At 40.5% G+C, this 17,424-nt stretch overlaps 1 long non-coding RNA gene across 1 annotated transcript in view; it reads right to left on the reverse strand.

Annotated features, from left to right (window-relative positions):
- Positions 1-16,822, reverse strand: part of LOC140480452 (uncharacterized) — a 30,713-nt gene extending 13,891 nt beyond the window's left edge. The window contains exon 1 of the long non-coding RNA XR_011961296.1: positions 16,724-16,822. This is a non-coding gene — a long non-coding RNA (uncharacterized lncRNA). The remainder of the gene's footprint in view (positions 1-16,723) is intronic.
- Positions 16,823-17,424: the final 602 nt, after the last annotated feature.

Below are 17,424 nucleotides of genomic sequence, written 5' to 3' on the forward strand. Positions count from 1 at the left end.
GTGGAATTTGCACATTCTCCCCATGTCTTCGTGGGTTTCCTCTGGGTGCTCCGGTTTCCTCCCACAGTCCAAAGGTGTGCAGGTGAGGTGAATTGGCCATGCTAAATTGCCCATAGTGTTAGGTGAAGGGATAAATGTAGGGGAATGGGTCTGGGTGGGTTGCTGTTTGTAGGGTCGGTGTGGACTTGTTGGGCTGAAGGGCCTGTTTCCACACTGTAAGTAATCTAACCTAAAATGCTAATGGATTTCAACAAGCAGAAACTCCAACCACGCGATAATGAATGACAATTCAAGACGTTGTAAGAACCCATTACACCTTTGAAGTGCTCTTGGTTTGTTATAGAGTCATAGAGATGTACAGCATGGAAACAGACCCTTCGGTCCAACCTGTCCATGCCGACCAGATATCCCAACCCAATCTAGTCCCACCAGCCAGCACCCGGCCCATTTCCCTCCAACCCTTCCTATTCATATACCCATCCAAATGCCTCTTAAATGTTGCAATTGTACCAGCCTCCACCACTTCCTCTGGCAGCTCATTCCATACACATACCACCCTCTGCGTGAAAAAGTTGCCCCTTAGGTCTCTTTTATATCTTTCCCCTCTCACCCTAAACCTATGCCCTCTAGTTCTGGACTCCCTGACCCCAGGGAAAAGACTTTGTCTATTTATCCTATCCATGCCCCTCATAATTTTGTAAACCTCTATAAGGTCACCCCTCAGCCTCTGACGCTCCAGGGAAAACAGCCTCAGCCTGTTCAGCCTCTCCCTCTAGCTCAGATCCTCCAACCCTGGCAACATCCTTGTAAATCTTTTCTGAACCCTTTCAAGTTTCACAACATCTTTCCGATAGGAAGGAGACCAGAATTGCACGCAATATTCCAACAGTGGCCTAACCAATGTCCTGTACAGCCACAACATGACCTCCCAACCCCTGTACTCAGTACTCTGACCAATAAAGGAAAGCATACCTCCTTCACTATCCTATATACCTGCGACTCCACTTTCAAGGAGCTATGAACCTGCACTCCAAGGTCTTTTTGTTCAGCAACACTCTCTAGGATCTTACCATTAAGTGTATAAGTCCTGCTAAGATTTGCTTTCCCAAAATGCAGCACCTTGCATTTCTCTGAATTAAACTCCATCTGCCACTTCTCAGCCCATTGGCCCATCTTGTCCAGATCCTGTTGTAATCTGAAGTAACGCCCTTCGCTGTCCACTACACCTCCAATTTTGGTGTCATCTGCAAACTTACTAACTGTACCTCTTATGCTCGCATCCAAATCATTTATGTAAATGACAAAAAGTAGAGGACCTAACACCGATCCTTGTGGCACTCCACTGGTCACAGACCTCCAATTGAGTGAGTTGGAAAGGGAGGTGATTGGCCCACTCACTCACATACCCCACTGCTTTTTCACACATGACAGAATGCATTCTTTTTCTCAGTATCGATAATAGTATCAAAATTTTGTTGGATGTTTTTATGAGCATCTTTTTGGGGTTACCCTGTTCTAGGAAGGATATTATTAACCTGGAGAGAGTTCAGAAAATATTAACCAGGATGTTGCCGGGAATAGACGGTTAAAGATATAAAAAAGAGACGGGAAAGACTGGGAGTTTTTCACTGGAGTGGAGGAGGTTGAGGGGTGATCTTATAGAGATTCATAAAAGCATGAGTAGAATTAATAAGGTGAATGACAAGGGTGGGCAATTCAAAACTAGGGCGCATATTTTTAAAATGAGAGGAAAAAGATTTAAAAAGAACATGAGGGAAACCTTTTTACACAGAGTGGTTATTGTGTGTGAAATGAACTGCCAGAGGAAGTGATGGATGCAGATACAGTTACAATGTTTAAAAGGCATTTGGATAGTTCCATGAATAGGAAAAGCTTGAAGGTATACGGTAAAAACAAGGACTGCAGATGCTGGAAACCAGATTCTAGATCAGAGTGGTGCTGGAAAAGCACATCAGTTCAGGCAGCATCCGACGAACAGGAAAATCAACATTTCCGGCAAAAGCCCTTCATCAGGAATAGCTCTATTCCTGATAAAGGGCTTTTGCCCGAAATGTCGATTTTCCTGCTCCTCGGATGCTGCCTGAACTGATGTGCTTTTCCAGCACCACTCTGATCTTGGAGGTATATGGGCCAAGTGCAGGCAAGTAGGACTTGTTTAGCTTGGGAACGGGCTCGGCATGGACCAGTTGGACCGAAGGGTCTGTTTCCTTGCTGTATGACTCTAAAATTAATGTAAAATATTTTCAGTTGATGGTACATTGAATTTGAGAACCATATATAATGTGTATGGCCGAGTGGCTTTGGAGGATATATAGAATATAGGGTGGTATATCTCCCACCGGCAAACACCTATCGCTGTCCCAGCTAACTTCACGCCCCCCCCCCCCAGCCCCACCCCCACCCCCTATTTATCTCTCAGTCCCCTTCCCCCTCCACATTCCTGATGAAGGTCTATGCCTGAAATGTCGACTCTCCTGCTACCCGGACGCTGCCTGACCTGCTGTGCTTTTCCAGTGCCACACTTTTCAACTCTAACTCTTCACATCTGCACTCCTCACTTTCTCCTATAGAGGTGGTATGGGACAGTGAGAAAGGGCATAAAGAATACATGGGAGCATAGCAGTGACATGGATGGCACAGGTGATCATTGTTGGGAGCTGAGAAACTATGTTGGAGAACCAAGAACTGTCTTCTAACTGGCCTGCCTCCTCTCCCACATTCCTCTTTCAGTGGTTTGCAACTTGCACACAGCAGTATGAATATGTGCCCAATGTGAAATGACAAAAATGGTGTGTAGAATTACACATGGTCAGGTGTGCATTTCAGATTTTCCAGAATCCAGTGGAATATTCATGAAGTTCATGAGTTGCAAGGTCCTTGTTCACAGTGAGCAGGCGTTCGAGAGTGAGATGGGCTGCTGAATGTTTTGGACACAGATTATTTTTAGCCATACGGACCCCTTTCAGCTCTGTAACCTGGTCCTCAGAACAACATCCCATTTGGATCAATTTCCCAGTAAGCTGCCTCCAGGTTCATCAACATTAAGGATGGTAAGCTGCTTTGGGAAGATGAAGGGCCAATCACCACATCGTCAATCTTCACCAAGGCTGGAGTGTCAGTGTGGTGTTGAAGAAAACACATCAAGAATGAGTAAAGTAAAGGCTGAGGAAAGTGACAGTTATCCCTGTGCTCTGACAGAGTAGTCTCCAACAGTTTCTAATGCAATGCCAAACCTCTGTGTGAAGATGTCCTCAGACTTGTCCTTTGTACCATTAAATAGTCAGATTGTCACTTCAACTTTCTGCTGTACAGTTGCATTTCCTTGGTAGAGAAGGTTCTGATACAACACTGCATAACACATCAAAATGGCATCACCCTTTGAAATTGGCTGCTAATTGCACATTGAACAAGTTAAATTGGCTTCCTGACACTACCTGCATGTTGTCACTTTAAGACAGAAGCCTACTCCAAGATAGCAAGACGGAGTTGTGATCATATTGGTAAAATGGCAGGATGAATTTTTGTCTGAAGTTGCTCTCTCACCAGCCTGCAATACACAATTCCAAGAACCTGGTTAATTAGGCAGGAAGATTGGGCAGTGAGGGCTGATGTATTGGCAGAGACTCAGGAGAAGAGTCAGGTTGGACAGGAAGGGGTTGGTAGGATTAGCTCATAGGAGGCATGCTAGAGACCTTGGGAGGGTGCTGGGTGGGAGGTTTGGCAACAGGGGAAGAGTGGTTAGTTATGTGAGGTTGCTGCTCTATATGAGTTAGCACTGACTGCCCGACAGGCCATGTGCAGGATGTCATATGTGTCACAGATGGAAGCTGCACTCCAATCTAAGAGGAAGTTGAATCTGGGAAAGTAGAATGACAGTGGAAGGGTGAGGGGTATTGAGGAGTTGTGGTAGGAATCTCAGAATACCTGAGAGGGGAGAAATAAAAGAAGGCACAATAATAGAAGAAAGCAATCTGAGAGGAAATGTTCGGTTGTTTTGGAGGTCATTAAGGGTAATACCAAGCTGGTGAGCAGAAATTTATACCAGAAAGGTTGAAACCCTTCACATACACCACTCAGATTGGTCAATAGATTTGAGGAGATTCGTGGAAATTTGGAATAGATAAGAGAGTGTACTTGACATGAAAATTCAGTCCACAACGCAATCTTCAGTTCTCAATTTTTAGTTTGGTCTAGCTATTTTAGTAATTCTTTAATATTTTAAATTAATATATTAAAGGAAGTATAGGAGTACTTTGTTTGTAGGAAGATATTTTTGTAAAATCTGAACATGTTGCTGCAACAGAGATGGAGAGGGGTTACAAAATCCGCCTAACTATGACAGCTAGAAACAGACATTTAGCAATAAGCTGTGGATTTCTTCTGAAATGCATCCCCTTCACCACTACAACTTTGGCCAAATTTACAGAGAAATCTTAGTCCCTCTGTCTCTTGGATGTACAACTTCTGAGAGAAAGCAGACAATCCCCTGAGCAAGTCTCCCTGCTATCTTTAGTGAACAATTGTTAGCTCACCACTCGATTGCATGGCTTTCTCAGCAACTGACAACAAAGGCTCGTTACTTCTGTGACTTGTTGAGATCCTCATGGGAGGCTGTTAGTGTAGTCACAAATATAGTTGCAGGGGGCTGGGGTAGACAGCAGATGTAAAGACAAGAGCAAGGCCCAATCAGATGTAGAAGGAATACTAGAACAGAAGGTGGAGAAGACAAGCAGTATTCAGAGCATGGGAGGTCTGGAAAGCTAAGTTTGATCTATTTTAATGCAAGGCATTTGACTGGGAAGGTACATGAACTTAAAACATTTGAGCAGCATGTGGGAATATAATATTGTTGCGACCACTGAGACATGGTTGATGGAAGGATAGGATAGTGGGGGAAGTGGAGAGGTGGGGACATTGCATTACTGTTGAGAGTGTGGTGCTGGAAAAGCATAGCAGGTCAGGCAGCATCCAAGGAGCAGGAGAATCGACGTTTTGGGCATAAGCCCTTCATCAGGCGGGCTTATGCTCAAGACGTTGATTCTCCTGCTCCTCGGATGCTGCCTGACCTGTTGTGCTTTTCCATCAACACACCCTCAACTCTGATCTTCAGCATCTGCAGTCCTCATTTTCTCCACATTGCATTATTGATAAAGGAAATCATTACTGCAGCAATAAGGGAGGACATCCTAGACGGATCTTCAAATGAGGCATTGGGGTAGATTTTGGAAATAAAAAAGGGGCAAATCACTCTTCTGGGATTACACTACAGGTCTCCCAGTAATCAGAGGGAGATGGTGGAGCAGATATGTAGGCAAATCACAGAAGGGTGTGACAAAAATAGGGGTTATAGTTGAAGGGGATTTCATCTTGGCTAACATTAACTGGCATCATCTTAGTGTGAAAGGATCAGACGGGATGGAATTTTTAAAGTGCATCTAAGACAGCTGTTTGCGCCAGTACGCAGATGGTCTTACTGGAGATGGGGCAGTACTAGCCCTATTCTTAACAAATGAAGTTGGTCAGGTGGTTGAAGTTTCAATAAGCGAACATTTTGGGGATAGTGACCATAACTCTGTATGTTTCAAAGTCGCTATGGAAAGGGACAAAGATAGTGCAGAAATGAAATGTTTAAGTAAGAAAAAGCTGATTTCACTGTTATTAAACAGAATCTGGCAAATATAGAGCAGAAGCAGCTCCTTGCAGGCAAGCCAAGACTTAAAAAGTGAGAGTCTTTTAAAAGTAGCACAGTGAGAACTCAGGGCCAGCATGTTTCTCTCGGAATGAAGGGCATAGGCAGCCAGTCTAGGGAAGCCTGGATGTCAAGGTACATTGAGAGATTGGTAGAGAAAAAGAAAGAAGTATATGTCAGGTGCAGTGCATTAAAAACAAGGGTGGCCCTTCAAAGGAAAATAAAGTGTAGGAAGTTGCTTAGAAAGGAAATTAGGAGGTAATGAGGGGCCAGGTGGGATCAAGGGAAACCCCAAGGCATTCTTTAAGTATATTAAGAGTAAGAGGATTATCAGGGAAAGAATGGACCTATCAGAGACCAAACGGGTAACCTGTGTATAGAGCCAGTGAATGTGGGTGATGCCTTAAGTGAATACTTCTCATCTATATTCACAGAGAAGGAAGACGTAGCTGGGGATTTGAATTGGGATGGTGAGGCGCTAGAATACATTAACGTTAATAAGGAGGAGGTATTAGATGTTTTAGTGAGCATAAAGGTGCACAAATCCCAAAGGCTTGATGAGATGTATCCTAGGTTACTCTGGAAGGTGAAGGAAGAGATTATTGGGGCTCTACTTGAGATATTTAATACTTTGCTGGCCACAGGTGAAGTGCCAGATGATTGAAGGTTAGTTAATATGGTTTCTTTGTTCAAGAAGGGCAGCAGGGATAGGCCAGGTAATTACAGACCACTGAGTCTGACATCAGTGATAGGGAAATTATTGGAAAAAGTTCTGAAGGACAGGATGAATCAAAATCAAAAGGCAGGGATTGATCAGAGATAGTCAGCACAATTTATTAGTGGGAGAGCCTGTCTGACTGTTGAGAAGGTGAGTGTTTTGAGTGTTTTGAGAAGGTGACTAAATATATTGATGAGGATAGTGCAGTTGATGTGGTTTACGTGGACTTCAATAAGGCCTTTGACAAGGTTCCACATGACAGACTGGTCCAAAAGGTAAGGGTCCATGGGATTCAAGGCACATTGGACAAGTTTGATTCAATATTAGCTTCTAAATTAGAGGTAAAGAGTGATAATGGACTTTTTTTAAAATTGGAAGCCTGTGACCAATGGTGTATCAGAAGGATTGGTACTGGGATCCTTGCTGTTTGTTATTTACATTAATGACTCGGATGTGAACGTAGAAGGTATGATTAGTAAGGTTGTAGCTAACATGAAAATTGGGGGTGTTGTTAAAACTGAGGAGGATGGTCTCAGATTACAGTCTGATATTATCAGCTGGTAAATTGAACAGAACAATGGCAGATGGAATTTAACCCTGATAAATGCAAGGTCATGCATTTTGGGAGATATTGCAAGGGAAAGATATGCAGTATGAACGATAGATCCCTCAGGAATACTGAGGAACAAAGAGATCTTGGCGTATAAATAAATAAATCCCTGAAGGTGTCAGCATAGTTAGACACAGTGGTGAAGAAGGCATTGGGATGCTTGCCTTCATTAGCTGGGACATAGAATATAGGTGCAAGGAAGTCTTGTTACAACTTGATGAAGCATTGGTTAGGCATCAAATGGAATACTGTGCACAGTTTTAGTCGCCACACTTTCGGTAGGACGTGATTGCTCTGGAGAGGGTGCAGAGGAGATTCCCCAGCATGGAAAATCTCAGTCATGAGGAGAGACTGGACAGGCTGGGATTGTTTTCCTTGGAGCAGAGAAGGCTGGGAGATGGTGTGGTGTGGGGGGGGGCGGGGGGAGTCCGACTGAGGTAAAGAAAATTCTGACAGACATAGACATGGCAGATGTATCTAAGACCAGAGGGCAAAATTTAAGGTGAGGAGCAAATGGTTTAGAGGGGAGCTGAGAAAGAATGTTTTTACCTAGATGCTGGTAAAAATATGAAACATGCTGCCTGAGAGGATTGTGGGCAGATACCCTTGCAACATTTAAGAAGCATCTGGATGAGTACTTAAAATGCCAGGGTATAATAGGCTATGGACCAAGTGCAGGTTAAATGGAATTAGTGCAGTTTGGTGTTTGTTGGTTGGCATAGACATGTTAGGCTGAGAGGCCTGTTTCTATGCTTTATGACTATAATCTGAACTGGTTATATTGAACAGCTTGCTAAGTCATCCTTAGACATTCATATAAGCACTGACTGGGTGATAAACCCTAGACACCTGTCTGCTGAAGAGTTAGGAGGAAGGGCACAGGATTCATCTGTTGCCCTCCCATTGAATATTTCTCTCATGTGCTTGAACCCAAATACTCACAAAACCTTGAAACTGTCTGACAGCAGGGGGAAAAAGACATCTGGCAGGGGAAATAGGAAAGTAGAGCTTATTTATTGATTTGAAGTTCATGAGGGTAAACAGCACTCCCAGGAGAGGTGATTTATACCAGAAAAGCTGAATTATTCTAACATATGGATAATTCAGATTGGTCAGAATTGAGAAGGCTGAGTTGGAAAATACAGCTTCGCCTTAAAGCAAGACTTTCCTCGTAATTAGAATAGGTGTAAATACTGAACAAAGCTTCGAATCTGGTGAGTGTATGAAGTCGGCAGTAGTAGTTACTGGAAAGGAAAATGAGTGAGGTTTATGATGTTCGATAATGCCACCACAACCCATTTTATGGCCTACCTTCTGATGAAAGCTCCACTTAGCTTTCCTGTTGTAGAACTTTGTTCTGTTCATATTAAAAAGAATGAGGTAAAACTAACATTTGATTAGATAAAAGGAGCTTCCACTGCTTGGTAAACAGTAACTTTCAGATGTTATCACAAGATGGGAGGATGGCTTTTCTCCTTAAGGCATTGTTATGACAGAATGGTGGTAAACAGGAGTTGTGCTGTAAGGAAGAGGGTTCTGTAATGACAGGTTGGTGAAAGTTATTTGCTATCGGCAAGTTCACTATCTATCTTTCTTCAAGATGCATCCACTGGAGATTTCATTTCAAATTTAGAAACTAAATATTCAATGTCCCTTTGTTTGAATTATTCATTAAAGTTATTGAATAACCGTTGCATCATCGCAGGAAAAGATGCAACAACACTGATAAAAACAGTGATAAATGGGCAGGAAACAACAATGTTATGTATGCTGGGTTGAGAATTGACTGAAAATGGCTCACTTAAATAAACAGCTGACAACTTAAGGGAAACAGTTTGAACTCCAATCTTTACTTTTTGTAAATTTAACCCAAACTTTTCTGATGTGCAACAAACCCTGGCAGCATGCAGAACTGTATGCCTGTCTGCCTGGCTATACCAGCTCTGTCTCCCCTCTACCATTGTACATTTTGTGTTAATTATAACACTGAGGGGGGGCTTGAGATGTTGTAAATCACTTTCATTGGCAACACACAGTTTGGGAAATAAAGTGCTCCAGCAGGATTTAATTGAATGCAGCAACTTAAAGAGCTAAGCAGATGAATATTGGCTTGGTAACTGACATTAAGAACTTTGAGGAGAAAAGAAACATTTCTTAGTTCAAAAGGAAGGCATAGAACCTTTTGCTTTACCAAAGTAAATTCAGTAAAATGAAACAATGGCTAAAACCCTGATTGGAACGAAGTGGCTCAGATGGAGATAAAGTATGCAGTTACGTCAACTCCATTGTCCTGCACACAACATCTTTGAGTTGCAAAATAAATAAAGGTTTTTCCAGGTCAGGTATGAGAGACCAAACCTCACATCAAGAATGTGCTGTACTGAACTTCCCTGCCAACTTACTCAGTTAACTTGGTTGAAGGTTTTATTTAGCAGCAATCCTTCACTTATGTTCATCCATGAATGCATCTTCCAGGTACCTCATGTGGTGACCAATTACATTGTGCATATATCTTTATCATCCTCAGCATGGACTATCTAATTTGCCTGCATCCCATGCCACTAGGAGTTATTCTTATTGCATGAAGTCGCATTAAAGAGGAAGGGGCAACATGGTGGCACAGTGGTTAGTACTGTTGCCTCACAGCGTCAGGTACCTGGGTTGATTTCCAGTCCTGGGTGACTGTGTGAAGTTTATATGTTCCCCCAGTTTCCATTGGGTGCTCTGGTTTCCTCCCACAGTCCAAAGATGTGCAGGTTAGGTGGATTGGCCATGCTAAGTTACCCCATCGTGTCCAGGGATGTGCAGGCTTTATGCGATTGTCATGGGGAATGTGGAAGTACAGGGATAGGATAGGTTTGGGTGGGATGCTCTCAAGAGAGTCAGTACAGACTTGATGGGCTAAGTGGCCTCTTTTCAAACTGTCAGGATTCTATGATTCTAAGACTTAAAATTTGAGAAAGAAATTGGTGACAATGGGCAGATCCCTAAAATATAGCCCTGCTGCTCCATACAAGAAGAAATCACTGAAATTTGTTCTGAGGTAGTCATTACAAGGGTGTAGGGAATGGATATCAGTTGCAATAACATCACAAAATTGCTCATACTTGCCATCTTATTCCACCTCTAATTATATCGGGTTAGAAAGAAAATCCAGGAGCAGGACGATGCCATTCAAGTATGGTCTGCCACTCAAATAGATCACTATTGATGTCCACCTCAATTCTATTTACCTGGCTTTCCAGCCCATCATTTGAGTCCTTAATAAAGCTTGGGAATAGTTGAGGCCTCAACACAGCTCTTGTTTGATACCACAAGTTGACATCCTGGCCCTATCATATGTACCATCAAGTCTTTCTTCCTGCAATTCATTGACAATAAAAGAAAAAGAAAGAAAGACTTGCTTGTACAAAGTGCCTTTTATGACCACCAGATGTCTCAAGGCGCTTTCTAGTCATTGAAGTAGTTTTTGAGTCACTGCTGTAGGAAATGTGACAGCCAATGCACACACAGCGAATTCCCACAAACAGTAATTGATAAAGATCAGTTTTTGTGATGTTGATTGTGGGATAAATATTTGCCAGGGTACCGGGGATAGTTTCGATACTTTTCTTTAAAATAGAGCCATGAAATTTTTCACATTTGTCTGAGAAAGTGGGGCTTTGGCTTAATGTCTCATCAGAAGGATTGTCAGCCTTGATAATGCAAAGAAACAACACCCTAGTGCTGGTGATATGACTGGAATGAGCTCATATTCTACTTCAAGACAGCTGTGTATGTGCGCCTTCCTAATCGGTCCCTCAGATTTCTTGCCGAGAAGCTGCATATGCAATAGCTCAAGAGGTGTAGTGTTTGACCCCAGCTGATGGCTGGACAAATAGGATCCCAAAATAAAGCCTGGCTTGATTGATTGTTTTTTTGTTTAGCTTGGTGATATAATGTTATACTCCCGTGAGGTAGCAGCTTTTGTTAACAACAGAACAGAGGTTTTTTACACAAAGAGTTTTAAAAATCACGAGCTATCTAAATATAGAAGACAGTAAGAATGAAATTAAAATGCACACCCAGTGGCAACGTGTTTCCCAACACTATCTGCTACAGAGACTCAAGTTGGAAGAAATTACAGCCCTACTTTAACTACTTTACTTCCTGCTTGGTTAACTCCTTACAATTTTTTTTCTCATGGACTTTGGAAACAATTTAATGAATCCTTCCTAACTCTGCTGACATGAACTTTTCAGAATCTGAGAGCCTACATTTTATCAGTTCTAATAACTTGCTGACTTCTATTCATCGATAAAATTCAGATCTGGTCATGCCATTGAATGTCAAGAGGCAATGGTTATATTTTCTTTTGTTTGAGACAGTCATTGCCTGGTGCTTTTGTGGTGCAAATATTAGCTGCCACTTATCAGCCCAAACCTTAATATTGTCCAGGTCTTGCTCCATTTGGACATAGACTGTTTCTGTTTCTAAGGAGTTGTATGATATGTGAAAATCCAACATAACCCTTATTTTCATTTCTCTAGCCGCTACTCGGTCTTGTTCCATGGTGTGGTCTTTTTAAATTGTCAACTACACTTTGAGTTAGATTTTTAGCTAACTTAGCTATTTGTGACCAATCAAACAATTTAGTCAAGTGATGTAAATGTACTTCTCAGGTTTGGCTGAACACAACCAAATTGTTGATGTAGACAAGGCAATTGCATGGTCCTTCAATGACTTTATTAGTTAATTGTTAAACAGTTGCTAGTGCATTCATTGTTCAAAATGGCATGACTTTGCATTGATAAAGTTAATCTGAACTTACATGAGCTGGTACTTCTTTGGCTTGATCTTACCAATATCCTTTTCACAAGCCAATTTTACTGACAAATCATTTGTGTTCAATGCCATCTTCCAATCTTGGAAGAGGGCATGAGTCCACTTTTATTAGTGTATTGACTTTTGTATCATCAATACAAAACATTTCTGACCCATTTGGTCTTGGCACCATCACAATAGGTCGCTACTATGATTCAGTTCACTAATGCCATTGTACATGATAAACATAATCTCTTCCCTCACTTGAGCTAATTTTCCTGGATTGTGTCTGTAAAGATAGTGTCAGGAAATAGGTTGAAACTTTGATTTGCTGTATTTTTAAGATAATTCTAACTGGTTTCTATCTATAATTGCTTTGGTTTGTTACTGTATTTCTCTTTTAGGCAAAAAAACTTTCTCCTGTTATAGAAAATATGCAGCCACGTGTACCTATATCACAGTGAATAAAACGAAAGGAAAAAAGGGTCTTTCAACTCAGATTTCACTCCAACCATCAGTTAGGATCCTGATGTTTGGAACTAAATTGCAGTACCAGGAGGACCATTCGGTCCCAGAAAGCTTCAATTGAAACACAGCAATTTGGATATTGTAGTATTTAGGTCACAGCACCTCGCTGGTGTTAAGAGTTCAATGTCACATTGCCAAAACTGGAAAAAAGTGGTTCGAAGTCGACACAGTGGATGAAGACTTGCAAAGAAAATGAGAATTGTACATGCAAATAAGAAAGGCAATTTGGTCTTCAACTGAAGCTCAAAACAGAAGGTAGCAAAATGACAGCCTATTTTTAATTACCCAATAGCCTATTTTTACATTACCCAATTTTGCAATCAATGGAGCATGAAATCAAGGCACTGTGTCTGCATATTCATTATTGTGTATTTGAAGCTTACATATCTATTGTGCTTTTTAGCAAGGTGTGGTAGTAGTTTTGATGAATTGAACTGTATGAGTTGATTTGTACAGAGATGGTCTACGGTTAATGACATACTTATGATTGGAAGGGAGCTGCTACATGGTCAAGGAAAGGATTTTCACATCTGAGTGGCACAAATGTGTTTTGCAGGCAGCAACAATTTTTTTCTTGCTGATTTCCCTGGTGTCCTCTTTGTTTTAAAATTTGTAATGATTTTGAAACTTACTGGGTAAGTAATGGTATCAAAGATCTTCAGTCACACTTCCAATTACATTAAACTTTTACAGTTCTTTGAAAACGTGATGAGATTAAAAGGTTAAGATCCTTTAATCAATAAAGTTGTAGTGCTCTATTCTAAATTAAATGAATAAATAACATTGATTGCTGTTATGAAGAGTAGATAAGAGATAGCTATTTAAGTGAGAAAAAAAGGAAGACAGTATTAAGATGCTCTCCACTTTACTGGTATAGCACCATTTCCCACTGTCCTAGTGAATCATTGCCCTCCATTGCATTAATATAATTGTGAGGACAGATTACATTGACTAGCCTTGTATTCTTTTCAATATAGTGATCCTTCCTCAGAACTGACTGTAAATAGGAAAAACTTAAAGAAGATTGGGGGTAGGGGAGGGGTTGGGTGGAGTGGGGTTGCACGTGGGAGCAAATGATAGGTGGAGATAGAGACCAAAGAGAGAAAAATACACTTGGACAGACAAAACAGTGGGTAAAGGTCAGCCAGGGAGAATGAATAGCTACTAATGCAGACTATTAGCAGCTGAAAATGGGTTATGTATGGTTGCAGCCCATGTGATGACAAGGTCTGGTGTGTGGGAATTGGGCTAAGGACATGGGAGAAGGCACTCAGACTAAATGGTAAACTTCTTTTCTAACAATCCCGTGCCTTCAATCTCACACTCCCCTCTATCATACTAATATATCTCTGCTCTCAATCAAATGTATGTATCTAACGCATTAGTTTAAAGCCCAACATGTTATATTCTAAACAGCCAGTTCATGAAGTACATAGCAGACACCAATCTTTGTACACTTTCATAAGCATGTGTTTATGCCGTGACAGATAATATGCAAGTAACTACTGACCCAACAATCACAATCGCGGTATGAACATATTTATTTACAGGGGAATAAGTGGATCCCTGTTCAGGACTACCATCCTTCTACAGTTAAACCCAATTATATGATAATAGCACATTATTTTCTCTTCAAATAAATTTTGAATTAATAGACACAATCCAAATTTCAAAATAGAATTAAATCAGAATTGAAATACTCTGTACAAAGCATTACACTGGAAGATGACCCACTTCTAAGACCCCTAAACATTTCTACATGCATTTCTTGTGGGCAGCACGGTGGCACAGTGGTTAGCACTGCTGCCTTACAGTGCCTGAGACCCAGGTTCAATTCCCGCCTCAGGCGAATAACTGTGTGGAGTTTGCACGTTCTCCCCGTGTCTGCGTGGGTTGCCTCCGGCTGCTCCGGTTTCCTCCCGCAGGCCAGGTGAATTGGCCATGCTAAATTGCCCATAGTGTCAGATAAGGGGTAAATGTAGGGGCATGGGTTGGTTGCACTTCGGCGGGTCGGTGTGGACTTGTTGGGCCGAAGGGCCTGTTTCCACACTGTAATGTAATCTAATCTAATCTTTTGGAAAATAATCAGACTATTGATGATTTGTATTCATTCATTTCATTTTCAGGATTTACCTTCTCCACAGCATTTGTTTTAAGCCATCAAGGATAATCTGTAACCTTTTTCACTCATACATTTTGTAAAATAAACATTAACCTACCAGTGAATGATAATCGACATAACATTTATTGGGTGTATTGTATTCCACATGCTGCTCACACTCGCTTCTCATTTCAAATAGTCAACAAATAGAATCCTACATTCACTGCTTTCATAAGTCTCAATGTTGCAGGAGCCAAAATACTACTGGCAACATTTATTTTCTTAGCTTCCCAAGCGGAGAACCAATATTTCCCATTTTTGCTCACAAGAAATATCATGAGAATATGTGCATTGCAATAACCATCAGGAAGATTAATTTCTGAAGCATTACTATAAGTGTCTAGCTTCTCTTGGTCAACTATGGATTTTGTTCATCTTCAGATTTTAAATTTAAAACATTTCATTTGCCTTTGAAACATTCTGAAACTTCTTGTGCACTTTCATCGTAATCCTCAATTCAATCATGTCAAAACTAGTCACTGCTCTAGTCTGAGAGTCCAAGCAGTTGAACTCAATAATCAAGCTTTGTAATTGCTTTGTCTCTTCCTCAAAAATAACATAAATTTTCTGTGAGGACAAAGCACAATTATTTGGGCTGAGAGATACTCACCCTAAATACACTTCTTGGTTTAAAGTTATTCTGCTACTCTGCTTAATATAAAAACTTAATCTAAACTAACATAATTTACCAGCACCAGAAGCCTGACTTCTAATTTTAACTATAGCATTAATTTTACTAATAGCACATTTCTCAGTTTCTAAGTACTATCTCATAAGAAACCAAGATGACTGAAATTTTTCATTTTTGATATGAAGAAAACATTTAAGGATTCTCTTTTAATTGAATAGAACATATTGTCAACAAAAATCAATCCCACTGAAAATTGTCACTACATTTAATCCAGACCATAGACACATTTGTTTAGTTTCCCTAGTTCTATTGACCCGTTAGACAGTTTCAGTAACATTTCACTTTCAAAAATGTCATCCTGTAGAAATTAAGCTTTTATATTCACTATCTACACTAACATGAATATGTGAACATTAAAATCTACTTGAGACCACTTTTCAGCTATAAGAGGTAAGGTATGTTCAAACATTTGTATCACCCCATCAGTCTTCAATATCCCTAGTAATTAGCTCATTTTAACTTCATATCTTGGCTGTGAGGATGTTTTCAATATAGAATCACAGAGTTGTTATGGTACAACAAGAGGCCATTCAGCCCATCCTGTCTGCAACAATTCTCTGAACATTTTGCTTTAATCCCAATCTTCTGACTTCAGCCCATTACCCTACACATTTGTATTTAACTAAACATCCTATGCCCACTTGAATGCCAGAATTGAACTTGCCTCCCCCACCCTTCTGGCAGTGTATTCCAGACCCTAATCACTTGCAGTGTAAAAGTGTCTTTCCTTATCTTGCATTTACATTTTTGGGAAAATTGGCACTGTATAATTCAAAATCTCTTTAAAGTGGAAACAGTTTCTAGGGTTCTGCTATACTTCGTCTTTCATTAATGCGAATTGACTGTAATGCGATTGGGTGAATAGGGTGAATGGTTTTCAAAGTACAAACATCTAAAGTGTGCGTTAGCTACGACACAATTAGATCACCAAATCTTTAAGTGCTGTTTATATTGCACAGTTTTTGTAACCGCAGGGTTACACAGGAATGCAACTATTGGTTTTGGATGAACAACCTGTATTCTGTCCACACTCTCTTTGAACACTTCTATCAGATCTCCTTTTAGCCTTCTCCTCTTCAAATGAAATCAGTTCCAAATTCTCCAATTATTCTTTATAACTAAAATACCTGGAACCATTCTTGGAAAGTTTTTCTGCACTCTTTCCAATGCATTCAGATCCTCTGTAAATATTGTATATGTTATTCTATTGAGGTCTAACTTGTGTCCTATATAACTTCCTGAAGCCTAGAACACTACGTGATCTGTTACTCAAGATTCTGATACAGACTGTCCAGTGAATCTCTCTTGATCCTTTTCATTAAAAGAATCATACAAGACTCAAAATGTGAATTTTGTTTCTCTCCACAAATACTGCCAGACCTGCTGAGTTTCCCCAGCATTCTTTGTGTTTGTTTCAGATATCCAACATACACAGCATTTTGCATTTATTACAGCATGATACTATTACCTGGAGTTTGCAACCAATGCCAAAGTTTGCTCACCATTGATCATGAATAATTTGCACTGAGTGATCTAAAAATCTCTCTGTGGAGAATATCATCTCTGGCATTGGATTTCCAACCTGGAATCTCTGTCATCAGGCTATCCAAGCAGCCCATCAAGTTCCCTAAACAGAATCAAAAACAGTATAATTTGTTTTTCTATAAATGTATAAATGAAACAAATTAAATATTGTGCACCAGTTTAACCATTTAATGGACTATGCCAGACCACTCAAAACATTCTTAAGCAGGCAACCCAGACGATAACTTTGTACTTTGTTTCGGTAAGTGTACAGTGAAAATTACCTGGAGTAAGTTAGCTAGGTTGACTACCAGGTTTTAAAACAGACAAAAATCTATTCACAAAATTAGACAATGAAACACAAAGAACAGAATAAAGAACACCTACAGAACTTAGTCTATGCAAAGTAGATTTAATTATCCTGTCCTGAATATACACAACAGTCCAAATAAGCAAACCCCCTTAAAAAGAGTAAAAATGGAACAAATGCTTACATGTTGAATTTAGAAGGGCAGACGGGGCAAGAGAACCTATTTCCACACAGCTCACTGTTGAACTCCCAACTAGTTCTGGACTGAAGTGCTCAGCTAGAGAGCTGACCACTCCTCTTTCATTACACAGGTCACTTCTAAAACATAACCACTTTGGCCTGAAGTCTCATCTGTTTACAATTAAACAA

Source organism: Chiloscyllium punctatum, chromosome 8 (genome assembly GCF_047496795.1).
Source record: "Chiloscyllium punctatum isolate Juve2018m chromosome 8, sChiPun1.3, whole genome shotgun sequence".
NCBI lineage: Eukaryota > Metazoa > Chordata > Chondrichthyes > Orectolobiformes > Hemiscylliidae > Chiloscyllium > Chiloscyllium punctatum.